This window comes from Lactuca virosa, chromosome 7 (assembly GCF_052849685.1).
Source record: "Lactuca virosa cultivar CGN04683 chromosome 7, Lactuca_virosa_CGN04683_v6, whole genome shotgun sequence".
In the NCBI taxonomy this organism is placed as follows: Eukaryota; Viridiplantae; Streptophyta; class Magnoliopsida; order Asterales; family Asteraceae; genus Lactuca; species Lactuca virosa.
Window position 1 is genome coordinate 15,767,208 of NC_136432.1, and position 16,133 is coordinate 15,783,340.

The following is a 16,133-nucleotide window of genomic DNA, read 5'->3' on the forward strand; positions in this document are numbered from 1 at the left end:
ACATTTACTTCAAATTACCATTAAGTCCTGTATTGTAACCAGAGTCTCCTTGAGGGAGAGCGTGATACTTGTGTATAGATCTATATTGGGTTTGACAAACCCACACCTAAGCTGCATGCAACAGCTAGACCGGCAGGTCTGGGGTGACAAATGTCATAACATTTCCGACGCCTGAAGAACGTCGTTTCAGGCCAACTAGGTCATAGCATGGTTATAATAACTCACATAAAGTATTAATAAACATTGGAATTTACGTGAACTTCATTAAAATTTAACGAGTTTATGTCGATTTAAACTTGCATTGTTTTACTATAAATATGACAAATTACTTGTACATTTCGGTCTTTGGGTTTTAAGACTACATTTACACATTAAGGAAAATATTGGATTTTCTAACACAAATACTACTTTCACAAACGAAAGGCTTTAATAATACCAAACAAAAGCTTATGAACTCACCAACCTTTGTGTTGACACTTTTTCAAACAACTTGTATTCTCAGGAACTCATTAAACAGGTAATCAAGTGCTTTTGAGGATGGGACGCTAAGGCGTCTACTATTTCATATTTTGTCAACATATTGTAATTGATTCGTAAACATGTAATTCATACAATGATGTAACTTTTTCAATTATATATATGTTGGTTGTGTTTGCTTGAATTACTATTACAATTGTTGTTATGATACTATACATGAAGTCCTCCACCCCCGGACGTTTCCGCCATCCTTGGTTTGGGGGTGTGACAGATTGGTATCAGAGCACAGTTTATAGTGAATTAAGTATATCAAACCACATAAGATATACAAACTATAAACACAATTGGTACTAATAGTCTCTGATTTGTGCATTTTTCAAATAAATATACTTTTAGAAAATAAATGATTTTTTTTATTAAAAGTATAAATACATGCATACATGCTCATATAGTGTCATAACTAGAAGAACATAAAATAAAAGAAGAGGAGTTGTACATTATGGGTATGCCTTGGTATATGTAAATCAAGTCTGGGAAGGATATAGTCTGATCAACTATATCTGTCCGAGGAGTGACTTGCATATACTGGGGGATAGTCATAATGGGCAACAAATCTATCAACCTAACTACACCCTACAGAGAATACTTTAAGAATCGAATCTAAACAGCTAAAAATACTATAGGAGTATTTGGTGATACTATAACCAACTTATGTGAAAACTAAAGACCTCTATTAGTAGGCCTATGATAACTGAGTGCATACGCCAAGGTTATGCATAATTAAAGATATTATAGACTCAGAATCTATGACTATTGCTCTACTTCCTGTTCCTTGTTTGGTTGTGGACTTAGAGTAGAGTCATTTATTCGAAAGTCTATTCTATCTCAAATTATGTATAACTGATATGCACTACGTGATTATAGACGTAACTAATAAGGATCACCCCTATAAGTAATTATAGGATTAGGCGTCTATTAATTATCTCTTCTACCCCTATTCTCGCAGGAGTAACATGATGTGTAAATTTTAACGCCCGTACAAAACCTACTTCTACCCACTACCATAACTCCATCTCCAAGACGTTAACAGAAACACCAAGAATAGTTCACTAAAGTGCGAAATTATACATGTGTATATAAATGGTAAGAATATTTACTAAAAGGTTTATCAATGAAATAGGCATGCATTTTATTTCATTGAATCTCACTACTTGGTATTACAAACAATTTACAACTGGTAACTCTAAGATTCTTTAGGTGTACCTCGAAGTTATGTGTAATTAAGGAATGATTGACCTAGAAATGGTGAGTCCGCCTTAGGACCTGTTCCTTGTTTGGTTGTGGACTTAGGGTAGACTCATTAGGATCAACAGTCTAATACAATTTTAATTACACATAACTGGGGGCATGTCAAGTGAATCTTAGGAGTGGATCAGACATGGAACAAATCACAAGATTATAATCAAGTTATTCCTACTAAATTCATAAGTCTATTTATATAGACCTCTGGTATAGAGTCGTCGGCGTAGTCATGTCAGCAATCTAAAATATGGCTAAATACATAATACAAACTATAATACCCAAATTATACAAAATTTTCTGCATTAAAAATCAATAGACAAATACATAAAATGAAACTAAAAAAAAGAGTATCAAACTATCAAGAGAAAAACACATACAATGTAGATTAAAATCCACGAATGATAACAAAATGGCTAAGGATTGTTAAGTCCTCTCTTCTTATAAATAGCTTTGAAGCAAGCTTGCCTAAGCTTCTTTGTTCTTTCTGTCAATTCCATACCTGGCAATTTCTCCATCATCTTCTTGTGCCCTTCTAACGTCTCTATCTCCTCGTTTAATCCCAACTCCTAAATTTTTTTAAAGGTAGATACAATATATTTTTCATGTGAGTTCACAAAATTTACAATGAGTTAAGTTTATATAAATATAAATCAGGAGATCGTAGTAAATCAATTGATTTGATGTGGCATATGCCTAGGACCTATGTTTAGTTATAAAGAAGCTAACGATTAAAATTTTAGAAAATACCAAAACTACTTTGGTTACCAAGTGCATGAGTAATGTATAGAAGGTTATTATCATAATTTACCTTGGCATTTTCAATGAGGGATTGAAGGCTCTTAAGTTTTCTATGAGGCCATCTGTTTATGTTTAGCTCTCTGCATCTTTTCTTCAACACTGTTAAACTTATCCCTAGTTCCTTTGCTGCCATGATTATCGGCATCTCAAAGTACTTCTCTATCTCTTCAAACTCCAATGGTCTCAATCTCTTTGTTACCTTTCGGCCACCGTGATCAGTGGTGACAGCACTAGCACTACATGTAGCCTCACCACCGGATTTATAGTCTTCACTGAAACTAACCAATGGTAAATTACCATCCTCCCAACAATCCCATAAGCTTATATCTTCAAGGGGATCAAGATCGTGAAACTCATTTCTAGAAATGATGTTTTGATCCTTGTTAAGTACTGTGGAAACGTTCTGATCGAGCCCTTCATGCAATTTTTCCGACAACTCGTAATCATGATGGTTGAGCATGTCACCACTGCAAAAATCCAAAAAAAAAAAAAAAAAAAAAAAAAAAAAAACTCAAGATAATCAAATCCAACACGATGAAATACTCTTTTTGATCACTACAAATCCAAACCATGTTTTGATAAATGTCGACAAAATCACTTTTCTGTGCGTAAGATGGTGTAATGAGTGACGTTTATATATACCTGAAAAGATCTTGATGATCAAAGTACTGAAACCAATCGAGGTCATCTATGGGGTTTTGATGATCTGCAGGTGGATCCATTTGTGAGGGAGAAGTTAAAAGTCGCGGTAAGAATGTGATGATTTATATAAGTAAAGTGGGAGAAGTAATTAATAAGCAAATTGTTGGGAATGCAACAAAACAAGTTAAGCACTTCTGAAAAATTGATAAATGATTTCGGTAACACTCGCGGAATATAAACTAGTGAAAATTACAAATGAAATAGAATATATATAGTCTATGATGTTATGGTTATTGTGTATCTAACAAATGAAGAGAAAATGAATATATATATATATTCTTTGAGCCGTAACTTTCTTCTTCCATTCACACACGTATAAGTATATACTGCTAAAATCTTGACTTGTGTGCCGCATGCATTTAATGCTTCACATGTCTACCCTGCAAATCCTTGACTTTGAAGCGACGTATCAGTTCCCATATACCTCAGATTAAATTCTTTTCACTGCATACTACAAGTCTTCAATCATGCAAAAGAAAACATGACTTGTCGTAGCTAAACTACTTACGTTCGTTATAATTATTTGACTCGTATAAACTTGGTTGCTATAAGCTGCTTTGTATGTGTATGCTAGTGTCAATTCATGAGGTCTTATCACATTTAAGTCCCTGGAATCAGTTCACACTAATCATTAACTCATTTGAGTATATGGTCATCATGGATAACGCTAGCCAGAAGTAGACAACTCCTCACTTGCACGATTCGCTTGAGTGCATTTTACCATTTTATACACTATGTTTTTGATACACATAGTAGTCACTAGGGCACAATTCGGTCATTAGGCTGGGGTTATGAACTCATGAATGGGGACTTGGTACATCTACGAGTCTTACATCACGTTTTATCAACAAATCTTGTATACTCATTTTAGCAACAAATCTGGTATCTCATTCTAGCAACAAATCGTGTATCTCATTTTAGCAACAAATCTTGTATCACGTTTTAGCAACAAACTTTGTTTCCCCTGAGAATATGACAGTTGCATCTCATTTGGGCAACATACTTCATCTCTCATGATAACAACAAGTCATTGTAATAAAATAAACTTGACATCATTAGTAGTTACGTCTCATATAACTTCTTTGTAAACATCATACTTTGACATTACTACCAATATTTATGTAAATTTCTTTTGTGTTTCAGAATTTTAAATTTATGTTTGAGTAAGAATTAGGTTTAGTGAGTTGCAGATTCATTAAGGAAGACAATCTAGTTTTATCATACATATATAACATCTGGAAGAGAAACATGTTTTGTATTCAGTTCCCTTCTCTGTTATAATTCTAACATTGTCATGCTTTAGCATTTTAAATTTACGAAGAAATGATTGAACCCTTAATTCCCATATCAGCAAAGTAGAATAAATCAATCATTCTCATCGCTATCAAACAACTTCATTCCACTAAATGTGAAAACCTAACAATATTGTAAACCATAAACAAGTCCATATATATTTTTCATCCATACAAAACTTATCTTGTAGTCGATTATCCCTAATCAAAGCATCGTATGTTCACCACGACGGTATACATCATTAACATCCTAAGTGGTTTTGACGGTTGATGATCAATCAAAATCTTTCGTATAGTAAACTAAGAATTTTAATTTCACCGATAAAATTAGCAAAGCTAAGTTTAATTTACACAACTCATTTGGTTGAAATAATTCCTCAAATCTGATAAAATCCTTTTGAACCTATACATATTTGTAAATTTTATATTACTCGTCATATAGTTTGAAAATAATTAGCAAACCCAATGGGGCAAATTTTCACAAAACTAGTCCAAACATATGTATCTAATATCGTAATAAATTAAAACTGGTACCGAAAACCCACAACTTTTCTCTTAAGGTACTCCTTTCTTAAATTTCGGGACGAAATTCCCTTCAACAGGGGGATAATGTAAAAACCAGTAAAATTCGGTCAGAGTTCGACGATCAAACCCCCGTGAGCTGTTATGCAATAAAGACCAATGGCACGTAAATTGGGGTCTATTAAGTATATGTGTTTGTATTTCTAATTTAACCAACCGAGATTTAACGAATTAATAAATGTTACGTCCTCATTATATATATAAGTTCATATATATATATATATATATATATATATATATATATATATATATATATATATATATATATAAATTATGTACATATATATATATGTGTGTTAACTACTTTTGCAAAATATCTAAATACAAGTATGATATATGATGTATATATATTCGAAATAAATTATACACTAACAAATATATAACAAGTTACAATTATTCAAATATATAACCATTTACAATTATTCAAATATATAACCATTATCATTATACACTAACAAATATTTAACAAATTTACAAGTATTCAAATATATAGCAATTATGTGAGCTGTCAAATTGAGGCAACTGTAAATCATCTTCCGTGATTCCAGCACACTCAATTCTTTTTCTCCTTGTTTCTTGCAAACCATCAAACAAACCCAATTCATATTCTTTTCTTTCTATAACTCGTTTCCAGTAAGAACACTTGGTTCTTAAATTCGTGTATAACTTCAACTTATCTGTCAAATGAAACAACAAAACAATTGTTTTTCCCTTCTTCAATTTCTTTGAATCACCCAACCCCAAACAACCTAACAATTCCTGTCAACAACCAAACCCAAACATTTTCCCCTACATCGATTCTTATCAAAATAATCATCCCATTCATCAATTTTCAATAAAAATAACCAAGAACAAACATCTCAAATACCCCCCCCCCATCGATTTCAATCCACAACGGAAAAGAGAAAAAGAACTTTCTTTTACCTGTTAGCCACCGTCGACTGTTGCTGTTGCGGGTTGTTTCCGGTCTACTGCATCCAGGGAAGAGGAAGGAAGGGATTGCTACTATCGGTTATACTTATCCTTTCTCGAATCAGATGATGGATCAAAGACCCCACCCGATTGTCGCCTTCAATTTCAATTTGTGTTCATTCCTGATCAGACGAAGACGACGGCTCAATCAAATTAACGGATCGCCGGAGATTGCTATCCTCTTGTTCTCCCTTTTTCGCCGATCTCCTCCCTTCTCCGGCCAAATTAAGTACCGATAATAACTCTCCGATTCAACCCCTGCCCTTTTCCTTTCGGTGACCGCTTACCTAGTCGCTGCTTGCTTCCGTCCGTTCCAACCACACGCACAAAAGAAAGAAGACGCCGACGATCGCCATCGGCCAGCGCCCCTACATGAGATTTGCTCGATCTTTCCCCGTCTCCTTGAACCTCGTCTGCGGCTGCTGCCTCGTTTCCTCGGGCCGAGATTTCCGACAATGGAGGTAGATCCTTCACAGGGACGTCGGAGCCGGGCGGCGATGGTGGTGATTCCGATGTTTTCGGTTTCTGTGTTCGGTCGCCTCCACTCCCGTTCATGTTGTCTCCATGTTGCAGTCCCGTGCACCCGAAGCTCCCGACTGGTTCTCTCTTTTGGAATCGATCGGGCAAAATAAGGGCAAAAGCCCCAAATTCTTTTGTTGTGAGAATTATCCACATCAGCCCCTACAAATGCCAAGTTATATCAAAATAAACCCCCATTTGTAAAAATTGATCAAATCTGGTCACCGGTGATTAAGGAAATTACTAAACAACCCCCATTTGTCAAATTACTTCCCTAAACAGCCCTACACTTGTCAAGAAATACCGAAACTGCCCTTTTTGTTAAAAATTAATACAAACGGTCCCCAGAGTGTTTCAAAGCTCAAGAATTACTAAATTACGATTCTCACGTGAAGCTTCACCAAAAAGAGCCGGGATCGAGTTCACGCTACGACTGAAATATAAAGATACACGGTGAATCGTGGTACGAACGAAGAATGTCACGTAACAAATCTCACGACAAGTTTCCCAAAAGAACCCGAATACCGTGCGAATCGAACTCACGCTTCAAGGGTGAGTTCATACCCCTACATTTACATGTTTTTCTTAAGTTTTAAGGGGGGAATACAAGTAAAATCATCAAGAACACAATTAAACTTTTTCTAACAGATTACATCAGAAAAGATGGACTTTAATCACAGACTGTTTTGGTCAACTTAAATATTTTAGTTTTCAAAACTGTTCCAGGTGCAAGTATTTCAAACTCTTAGCTTTACAATGGATACTTGCACATCTCCATATGATTTTTCTACAATTTATGGTGATTTTTACAAAACTGTCTGTCATTTCAGAGGCAAACCCGGACCAGTCTGTGATTATGGACATTTTCACCTCTGTTAGAGATCACTAAAAATCTTGATAAAATTTACAAACAAACTAGACTCATATTCCAAACTCTCAAAATTTTCGGATTTGGATTTGGAGCTTTGATGATTTTTCTATAAATTTTCTAAAAACAGTAACAGAAACTGTTTTCAACAAAAAGTTGCTGTCAATTTCATTTCACCTTGTAACATGTTGAGCAAGGTGTATATCTTTATATGATTATATGTTATTGCAATATATGTCATTTTATCTTAATATATGGACACACATCAGTTTACAAATGGATTTGGACATATTGAATATAAAGAATAACAAGTGATTATAATCAAAGTACAACCGATATATTCAAACATTTAATAAACTATTTTAAATATAGTTTGCATACATTACTACGTACTACCCTTGGTTGATAAACTATAGTAGGTATAGTTTATGATACATTACATAACACATACATTTAAAAAATGGTACATTTATACAAAGAATATTTTCATTAAGCAAGGTACGGCCATACGGTACCAAGTTTTCATAACACGTAATTCCGTTAATTACTTTGTGAGACATTTACTTCAAATTACCATTAAGTCATGTATTGTAACCAGAGTCTCCTTGAGGGAGAGCGTGATACTTGTGTATAGATCTATATTGGGTTTGACAAACCCACACCTAAGCTGCATGCAACAGCTAGACCGGCAGGTCTGGGGTGACAAATGTCATAACATTTCCGACGCCTGAAGAACGTCGTTTCAGGCCAACTAGGTCATAGCATGGTTATAATAACTCACATAAAGTATTAATAAACATTGGAATTTACGTGAACTTCATTAAAATTTAACGAGTTTATGTCGATTTAAACTTGCATTGTTTTACTATAAATATGACAAATTACTTGTACATTTCGGTCTTTGGGTTTTAAGACTACATTTACACATTAAGGAAAATATTGGATTTTCTAACACAAATACTACTTTCACAAACGAAAGGCTTTAATAATACCAAACAAAAGCTTATGAACTCACCAACCTTTGTGTTGACACTTTTTCAAACAACTTGTATTCTCAGGAACTCATTAAACAGGTAATCAAGTGCTTTTGAGGATGGGACGCTAAGGCGTCTACTATTTCATATTTTGTCAACATATTGTAATTGATTCGTAAACATGTAATTCATACAATGATGTAACTTTTCAATTATATATATGTTGGTTGTGTTTGCTTGAATTACTATTACAATTGTTGTTATGATACTATACATGAAGTCCTCCACCCCCGGACGTTTCCGCCATCCTTGGTTTGGGGGTGTGACAAGGTACGTATTCGAATCCCTCTCTTATAGGTTGATTTGCTAGTTTTGAAAGTATGTTACTATAATAGTAAAACTTAGAATCCTAGGGTGCATGTAGACTTAGCTTTATTATTGAATGCTTCTATTGCCACAACTAGTGTAGAGATTCATAGAAAACCTAACATGTACATCTAGGATAGGATTTTGTGAGCGTCCCCCTTTATATCCATGCCTTTATATCCATGGGGGATTTAACAAACTAGGGGACATGTAGTCGGTGAGTAGGTAGATTTCTAAATAACCTTCACGATTTCACATGTGAGATCAATACCCCTTGTGTGGCTTAGGGTGGATGGTTCCATAATGTCTAGTGTTTTGTGTATTAGACAATAGGGGTGGTGGTTTCCTCTATGGCACCAGCCATGAGTCCTAGGTGTAGCCATCAAACTTTTTTGTGAGTTGAGTTTATGATATGGACAAGGGTGGAAATAGTTGCAAAATTTCATGCTATGTTATGGTGTTATTCCTCATTTACTCTTTTTGTGTTTTGAGATGAAATGTTTGAGTTTTTCTAACCTAATGCTTAGCTTGAATTGTTTTTGGAAACTTTGAGAATTCTATCATACTTTATGAAAAATGTTTTATAATTTTTTTTAGGTTTGGATTGAGTAAGTTGATTGCCATCTTCCTACTCTAATAAGTCGACCTCCGTCATCTCACTAGGAAAATCCATTGCCTAACTTATTTTGATGTGTGTGCAGATTGAAGACTATGAGGCTAGGATTAAGCAAGGACATTTATAAGGCTTCGACTTGTGAGGTACTTGAACCTTGTTATGATACCAATAATTGACACCTTGCACTTAGATTAACTTAATTTTTGGAATACTTTTTGAGACTGTTTGTTATCCGCAAAACTTTTAATATCTGAAACTTTTATTTTAGAACTAAACTAGTTTTAGATGTATCTTTTCAAACCACTCATGCGAGGGTTGTTACAGAATGTGTGTCTTAGTGCATGGTTATGGGATGTATCTTTTCAAACCACTCATGTAAGGGTTGTTACAGAATGCATGTCTTAGTGCATGGTTATGGGTTATGGGTTATAATGGTTTAATGCCAACGTTAAAGACGTGGAAGATAAATTAATAAGTTTAACTGCAAACTTTTTTGTTTTTTTGTTTATTTACTATATTAAATGTTTAATTTGTTACAACAAAATTATGCTTTCATTTGAAATCTTTTATGTGAATCAACCATGAAACACATGTCAATAATGGAGCCTTAAAGCTTGATCTAGACATGGATTCCCTTACACTTGTGTTAGCAAGGAAAATGTGGGTTTTTAAAATGTGTTGGCATTGGAATGACTTCCAGCAGATATTGGCAATCTGGCATGTTCCTCGAACTAAAAATCATCAAAAGACCGAATTATAGAACTTAAGTTTCAACTGCATAATGAGTGACATGAGTAAGAAAAAAGAAGAAGAAGAACTTAAAGACCTATCCACATAGATGACAAAAACAAATAACACACTAAATAAAGTATTAGCTCATCTTGCTTCACAAGGAAGGACGTTACCAAAGTGTCCCTCTTATACAAATAAAATATCACCAACATAGGTAAGTGAATTATTCTATTGACAAGTTAAACCATTAACATTTAGAATATGTTACCTATTATTCCTAAGGTCATATTGTTTTTTATATATTTTGGAGAATTAAATATATGGTCCTTGTGTAATAATATGCTTATAGAAAGTGTCCCTGTGTGGTACAATTTTAAAATTGTCCTTGTTTCAGCAAAATGAAATTATTACATACAGAATTTTTCCATTTGTCCTTACATTTTGCAAGTAATTTCTATGGAAAATAATGTTGGATCTAAGAAGACACTCCTAATGCTACCATGTCTAAAGTAGTGTAAAAAGAAGTCATAATACTGTAAGTAATTGATAATTTCATTATTTTTAATATAGCAAGTTGCAATAACAAAACGTAATGCAAGCACCATCGATTCACTTCAAACTTTGCCTCTTTGTTTTCGATTAATTTTCCATTATTGTTTCCTTGGCACAGCCACCCTAGCTCACCCCACCTCCAAATAAAAATAGAAAGAAAACATGCACATGATTTCTACATATTAATTAGATAATAGCGTCGACTTTGACATTATTCAGTCTATATATACGGGCTTTTTTATGTTCAATATAACTCATTTTTTATAGCTACTATAGTGACCGAATATGTTTCCGCTAACAACTCTTAAGTCCTTTGGATAAAGAACCAATTATTTGACTATGACTTAGAGTTCACAAATCACAAAGATCCAATATTATACGCTCCACAAGTGCTTTCATTTCTGTAGAAACATTATTTCAAAAATAGACAACAACAATACAATAAAATAAAAACACAGTTTTTGCCGGGCTCATGGCCACGACGTGGATTATTTGGAAATACAAGAATGAGCGCACATTCAATAATGTCGTGAGCAACAATCAAGATCTGTGGCGAGTGAGATGAAACTTTTGGTTTTCAGTTGGATCAAAATTAGATGTAAAAAGGGAAACTTGTGGAATTGACAGACTTGGTACAATTGAATGTTTGAACTTGTTGTAATTGTTGTAATTGTAGCCTCTCGCTAACCTAGTTTCTAATTAAATCATCTTGATGTTCAAAAAAAAAAAAACGAGTGCAATACCCATATCTTCCAACTCTATCTTACATTCCAAGATCTAACTGATGCTACACATCATTTCATAAATCATCATAAGGCAAAATACAGAAAGACCAACTTGTTTGGATAGTAATATAAAAAAAATTATCTTAATTTTTATATTAAAAAAAGTAAATATTTTTCCGTTTACCATTTAAATATATTGTGTTAGCCGATTTACCTATCGCTATTACAGACAAAAAGCCTTTGTCTTTATTTATTTCTTTTAGCAAAACGGATTACTTTTTTACCGTTTGAATTTAACTTATTTTTACCGTTTCAATTTAACTTATTTGTAGAGCTTGTAGTTATTCACTACTTCATGTGGGGTTTTATCCAACGTATGAACTATGAAAGTCATCTAATGCTTATGCAAGTTACAATGTAGCACACCCAATCTTTTGCTGTAATCCACCATAGGCAACTTGGTTATGCGACTAGTGCATGCTACCCGTATATATAGACTTGGTTGCAGCCTGAAAATTGTCTAAATGTTGCATAGTCTGGAATTTGACTTTTGAGCTAGACCACTGGCCACGGTAGTAGCAACGAACTAGCCACTAGCCACTCACTAGCCACTAGGCCACAACAGTTTGGTCGGACTTACTGCCTTGCCGGGCCAATGCCTAATTCTGGTAGCCCAAATGCTTGTTTATTAGTTGTGTCTTGATAGATTTAATTTATAGTTGTTTGATTATTTTATTAAATTATTAAGTTTTGATTATTTTATTAAATTTACATTTACCCGGAATATTTTGTAAAATGTATTACCATGAAAAAAAAAAGTAAATCAAAGATATTTGCTTTTGTAAAATCTAATAGTTTTACGAAAAACTAGTTAACGAAATAACTTTTATTTATTTAATACATTTCATGTTCTAGGTAAATAGAACTTAGTTTACGTTTATTTATCTTGCTTATCAATAAGTAACAACATACACCCAAATCCTCTATATCGCTCTCACAGTATATAGATGTTGGGTTTTATACAAAAATTCAGTTTCTAAAACGACAAAATAGGCAACGGAATCTAAAAATATTTGAATAACATAAAACTATTTTATTCCCACCAAGATATTTTGCATGTATAGAAAAATTAATACAACCATAAGAAGAAAGAATAACAAACTTTGAAGTCTTTGATTTCTCGATTGGAGATTGGAAGTTGATGAAGTGATGACAAGAGCAATAAAGAGAGTTCCTCTAGAAGTATCCTCCAACAATTACCAAGTTGTCTTGAATGCTAGTTCTTCCTTTCAATTAAGCTCTTAAGCATTTAAGAACAAAATCCAATTTTTTTGTTTTAAAGGAGAGCATTCAAGTATTAAATCGTATATTAAACCTTTAAGAACTAGAGAGAAAATAGAAAAAGTATGGAAACTCAGGCAATGTTCAAGAGAAAAGGAAAGAAAGAATGCAAGCCTTTAAGCTCTTAATCTTAATTCATTATCCTTCGGATCTTAACATATCGGGATTCATGTTTTTAATCATTTTGTCAACCCATGCTTCTAAATCATGGCTTTCTTATTAAAATAAGAAAGTAGCCCATATCTTGTCTCTCCTCATTCATTTTCGGATTTATGTATAAAAGGGAAGAGATGTTTATAAAAAAATCTCACATTTTTTATAACTTATAAAGCCATGACCTTTTAGTTAAAAGACAAAAGTATTTAAGTCCAAAATCGATGTACATGACTTTAGATATCATATCTTATGATATAAACCATGATACTTATACCGGAATAATATTATTTTCTCAAAAAAAAATAATTTTCAATTAATTGCAAGAATTATAATTATTTATCAAGAATCAAATTCTTATAAATAATATATCTATATCAACTTGTTGTTGGCGTGACCCTTTATGATCGTATGTTATTAACAAATATCATTCTACATGATTCTTGAGCATATAGATTCAACAATCTCCCACTTACACAAGATTCATTGTGGATTGATATAGGCAGTGGTGAATTTTTTGGGAATTAGATGTTGTTGAATGGCACTTCGTCGTGTGTTGTTATGGGCAGTGAAATGTTGCTAGACGTTCACCACTGCCTATATCAATCCACAATGAATCTTGTGTAAGTGGGAGATTGTTGAATCTATATGCTCAAAGAACAAATTCCATCTCACATTTTTTTATAACTTATAAAGCCATGACCTTTTAGTTAAAAGACAAAAGTATTTAAGTCCAAAATCGATGTACATGACTTTAGATATCATATCTTATGATATAAACCATGATACTTATACCGGAATAATATTATTTTCTCAAAAAAAAATAATTTTCAATTAATTGCAAGAATTATAATTATTTATCAAGAATCAAATTCTTATAAATAATATATCTATATCAACTTGTTGTTGGCGTGACCCTTTATGATCGTATGTTATTAACAAATATCATTCTACATGATTCTTGAGCATATAGATTCAACAATCTCCCACTTACACAAGATTCATTGTGGATTGATATAGGCAGTGGTGAACGTCTAGCAACATTTCACTGCCCATAACAACACACGACGAAGTGCCATTCAACAACATCTAATTCCCAAAAAATTCAAAGTGTCAATTGATGTATAAGGTAAGTTATTAGTTATCTCTTTGTCACAAATATCATCTTGAACATGAGATATGGATCACAATCAATCTCTTTTGGTGTTCATCTTTTATTAACACACCTTAGATATGTAGCTCTCACGACATAAGATGAACAAATTCCATCTTGACTACATATCTTGTATAGTTCATATTATACCTTATAATGGTCTTTATAACTGTCTGGTCAAAGAATAACATTAAACCATATCAAATTATAACATTCCTGCAGTCAAGCCACAAATATGTGTCTCAGGTCTAAGGATACAAAGATATTATATTTATCAAGTATCATTTATGATAGCGATCCATAAAGTGATCTTGAAAATGGTTGATGTCTAATACTTTTTCTCTGGAAAGTACCTACGAACTTGGTTATAACGTTTTACCTACTTTTATCTTATGAAAGTCAGTCAATCCAATTCATATTAGTCTTACTTAATATTTGTTCTCATAATTCTAACCGACTATGGACTTTTAGAATAGCTACATTATTTATGGATTAAAAATATTAAAACACATTACAACAAGTATTACTAAAAAGATCATATTCTAATATATCAAAACAACACAATAGTTGTTGTTACAATGTTCCAATATCCAAATATTAAATCCAAATCAAATCTGATTACTAGAATAATGAAGTCTTGTAGCTCAAGCACGACATTTCATGCTTAGCTTATGAAAGGGCTTCATGAATAGGTCCAACTTAATTTTGATTTGTGTTAATTCTATAATGGATATATACACTAAAGTTTTAATATTTTCATCGATTTGACAAGAAAGTCCTAAACTTTATTTTTTTGACAGTAAAGTCCTAACTACCGGCAATTTTTGACACGTTTACTCTTTTTTTCGGTTAGCCGGTAATTAGGACTTTGCTGTAAAAAAAATAAAAAAAAAAAGTTTTGAACTTTCTTGTCAAATTGTGAATTAGGACTTTACGATCAAAAAAATAAAGTTTAGGAATTTCTTGTCAAATCGTTGAAAATATTATCACTTTAGTGTATATATCTTTTTTTTTGTTAGAAATTTAATGATATGATTAGGGTTGTAAACAAACTGAACGTTCAACGAACTGTTCATGAACCGTTCGACGGGAAGTTCGTTTATGTTTGTTTATTTAATAAACGAACGAACATGAACACAAATTCTCGTCCGTTTAGTTAAACGAACGAACATGAACAATGGTCTCGTTCGTTATGTTTATGAACGTTCGTTTATGTTGTTCGTTTACGTTTGTTTATGTTCGTTCATATCAGTTCCTTCTATCTTCATAAATGTTTAATTGTGTTTGATTACATTACTATATTATATGTTCATTTATGTTCATATATGTTTGTTTATCATTGTTCGTTTATGTTCGTTTGTTTATGATCGTTTAGCATGTTCACGAACATAAACGAACGAACATGAACAATGTAATTTGTTAAACGAACGAACATGAACAATGTAATTTGTTAAACGAACGAACATGAACAAGAAAACTTGTTCGTGTCTGTTCATTGGTTCATTTAACTTAAACGAACGAACATGAAAAAGCCTCGTTCGTGTTCGTTCGGTTCGTTTACAACGCTAGGTATGATAGTCTTTAAGCATACAAGTTATTGAAACCTGCTATAGTCAGTTAGATCCTATTGAAATCCTTAACGTTTGCTTCTTGTTAAATAGTTTTTTTAATCTCAACAAACCAACATTGAAAAAAAATGGAGACAATCAAGAAAAAAAGAACTAGTGTTGTGTTGACTTTTTTCAGTCCTAAAACCTGGAGAACTAAGAAACCGAAACTGCCCTTCTTACCCCTTCTCCATATTCACACATTTTTGACTAGGCGTGTATTGTTTGTGTTTGTACAATTTGTCCCCTCTTTTTAGTTCAAGATTTGGCGGCGAACCAAGAAGAAAGCTTTACAAGTTTTCTCACCCTCTGTCACTCTTTCTTGGGGTACAAAAATACACTAAAGTCTCAATATTTTCAACGATTTGACAAAAAGTCATAAACTTTATTTTTTTGACAGTA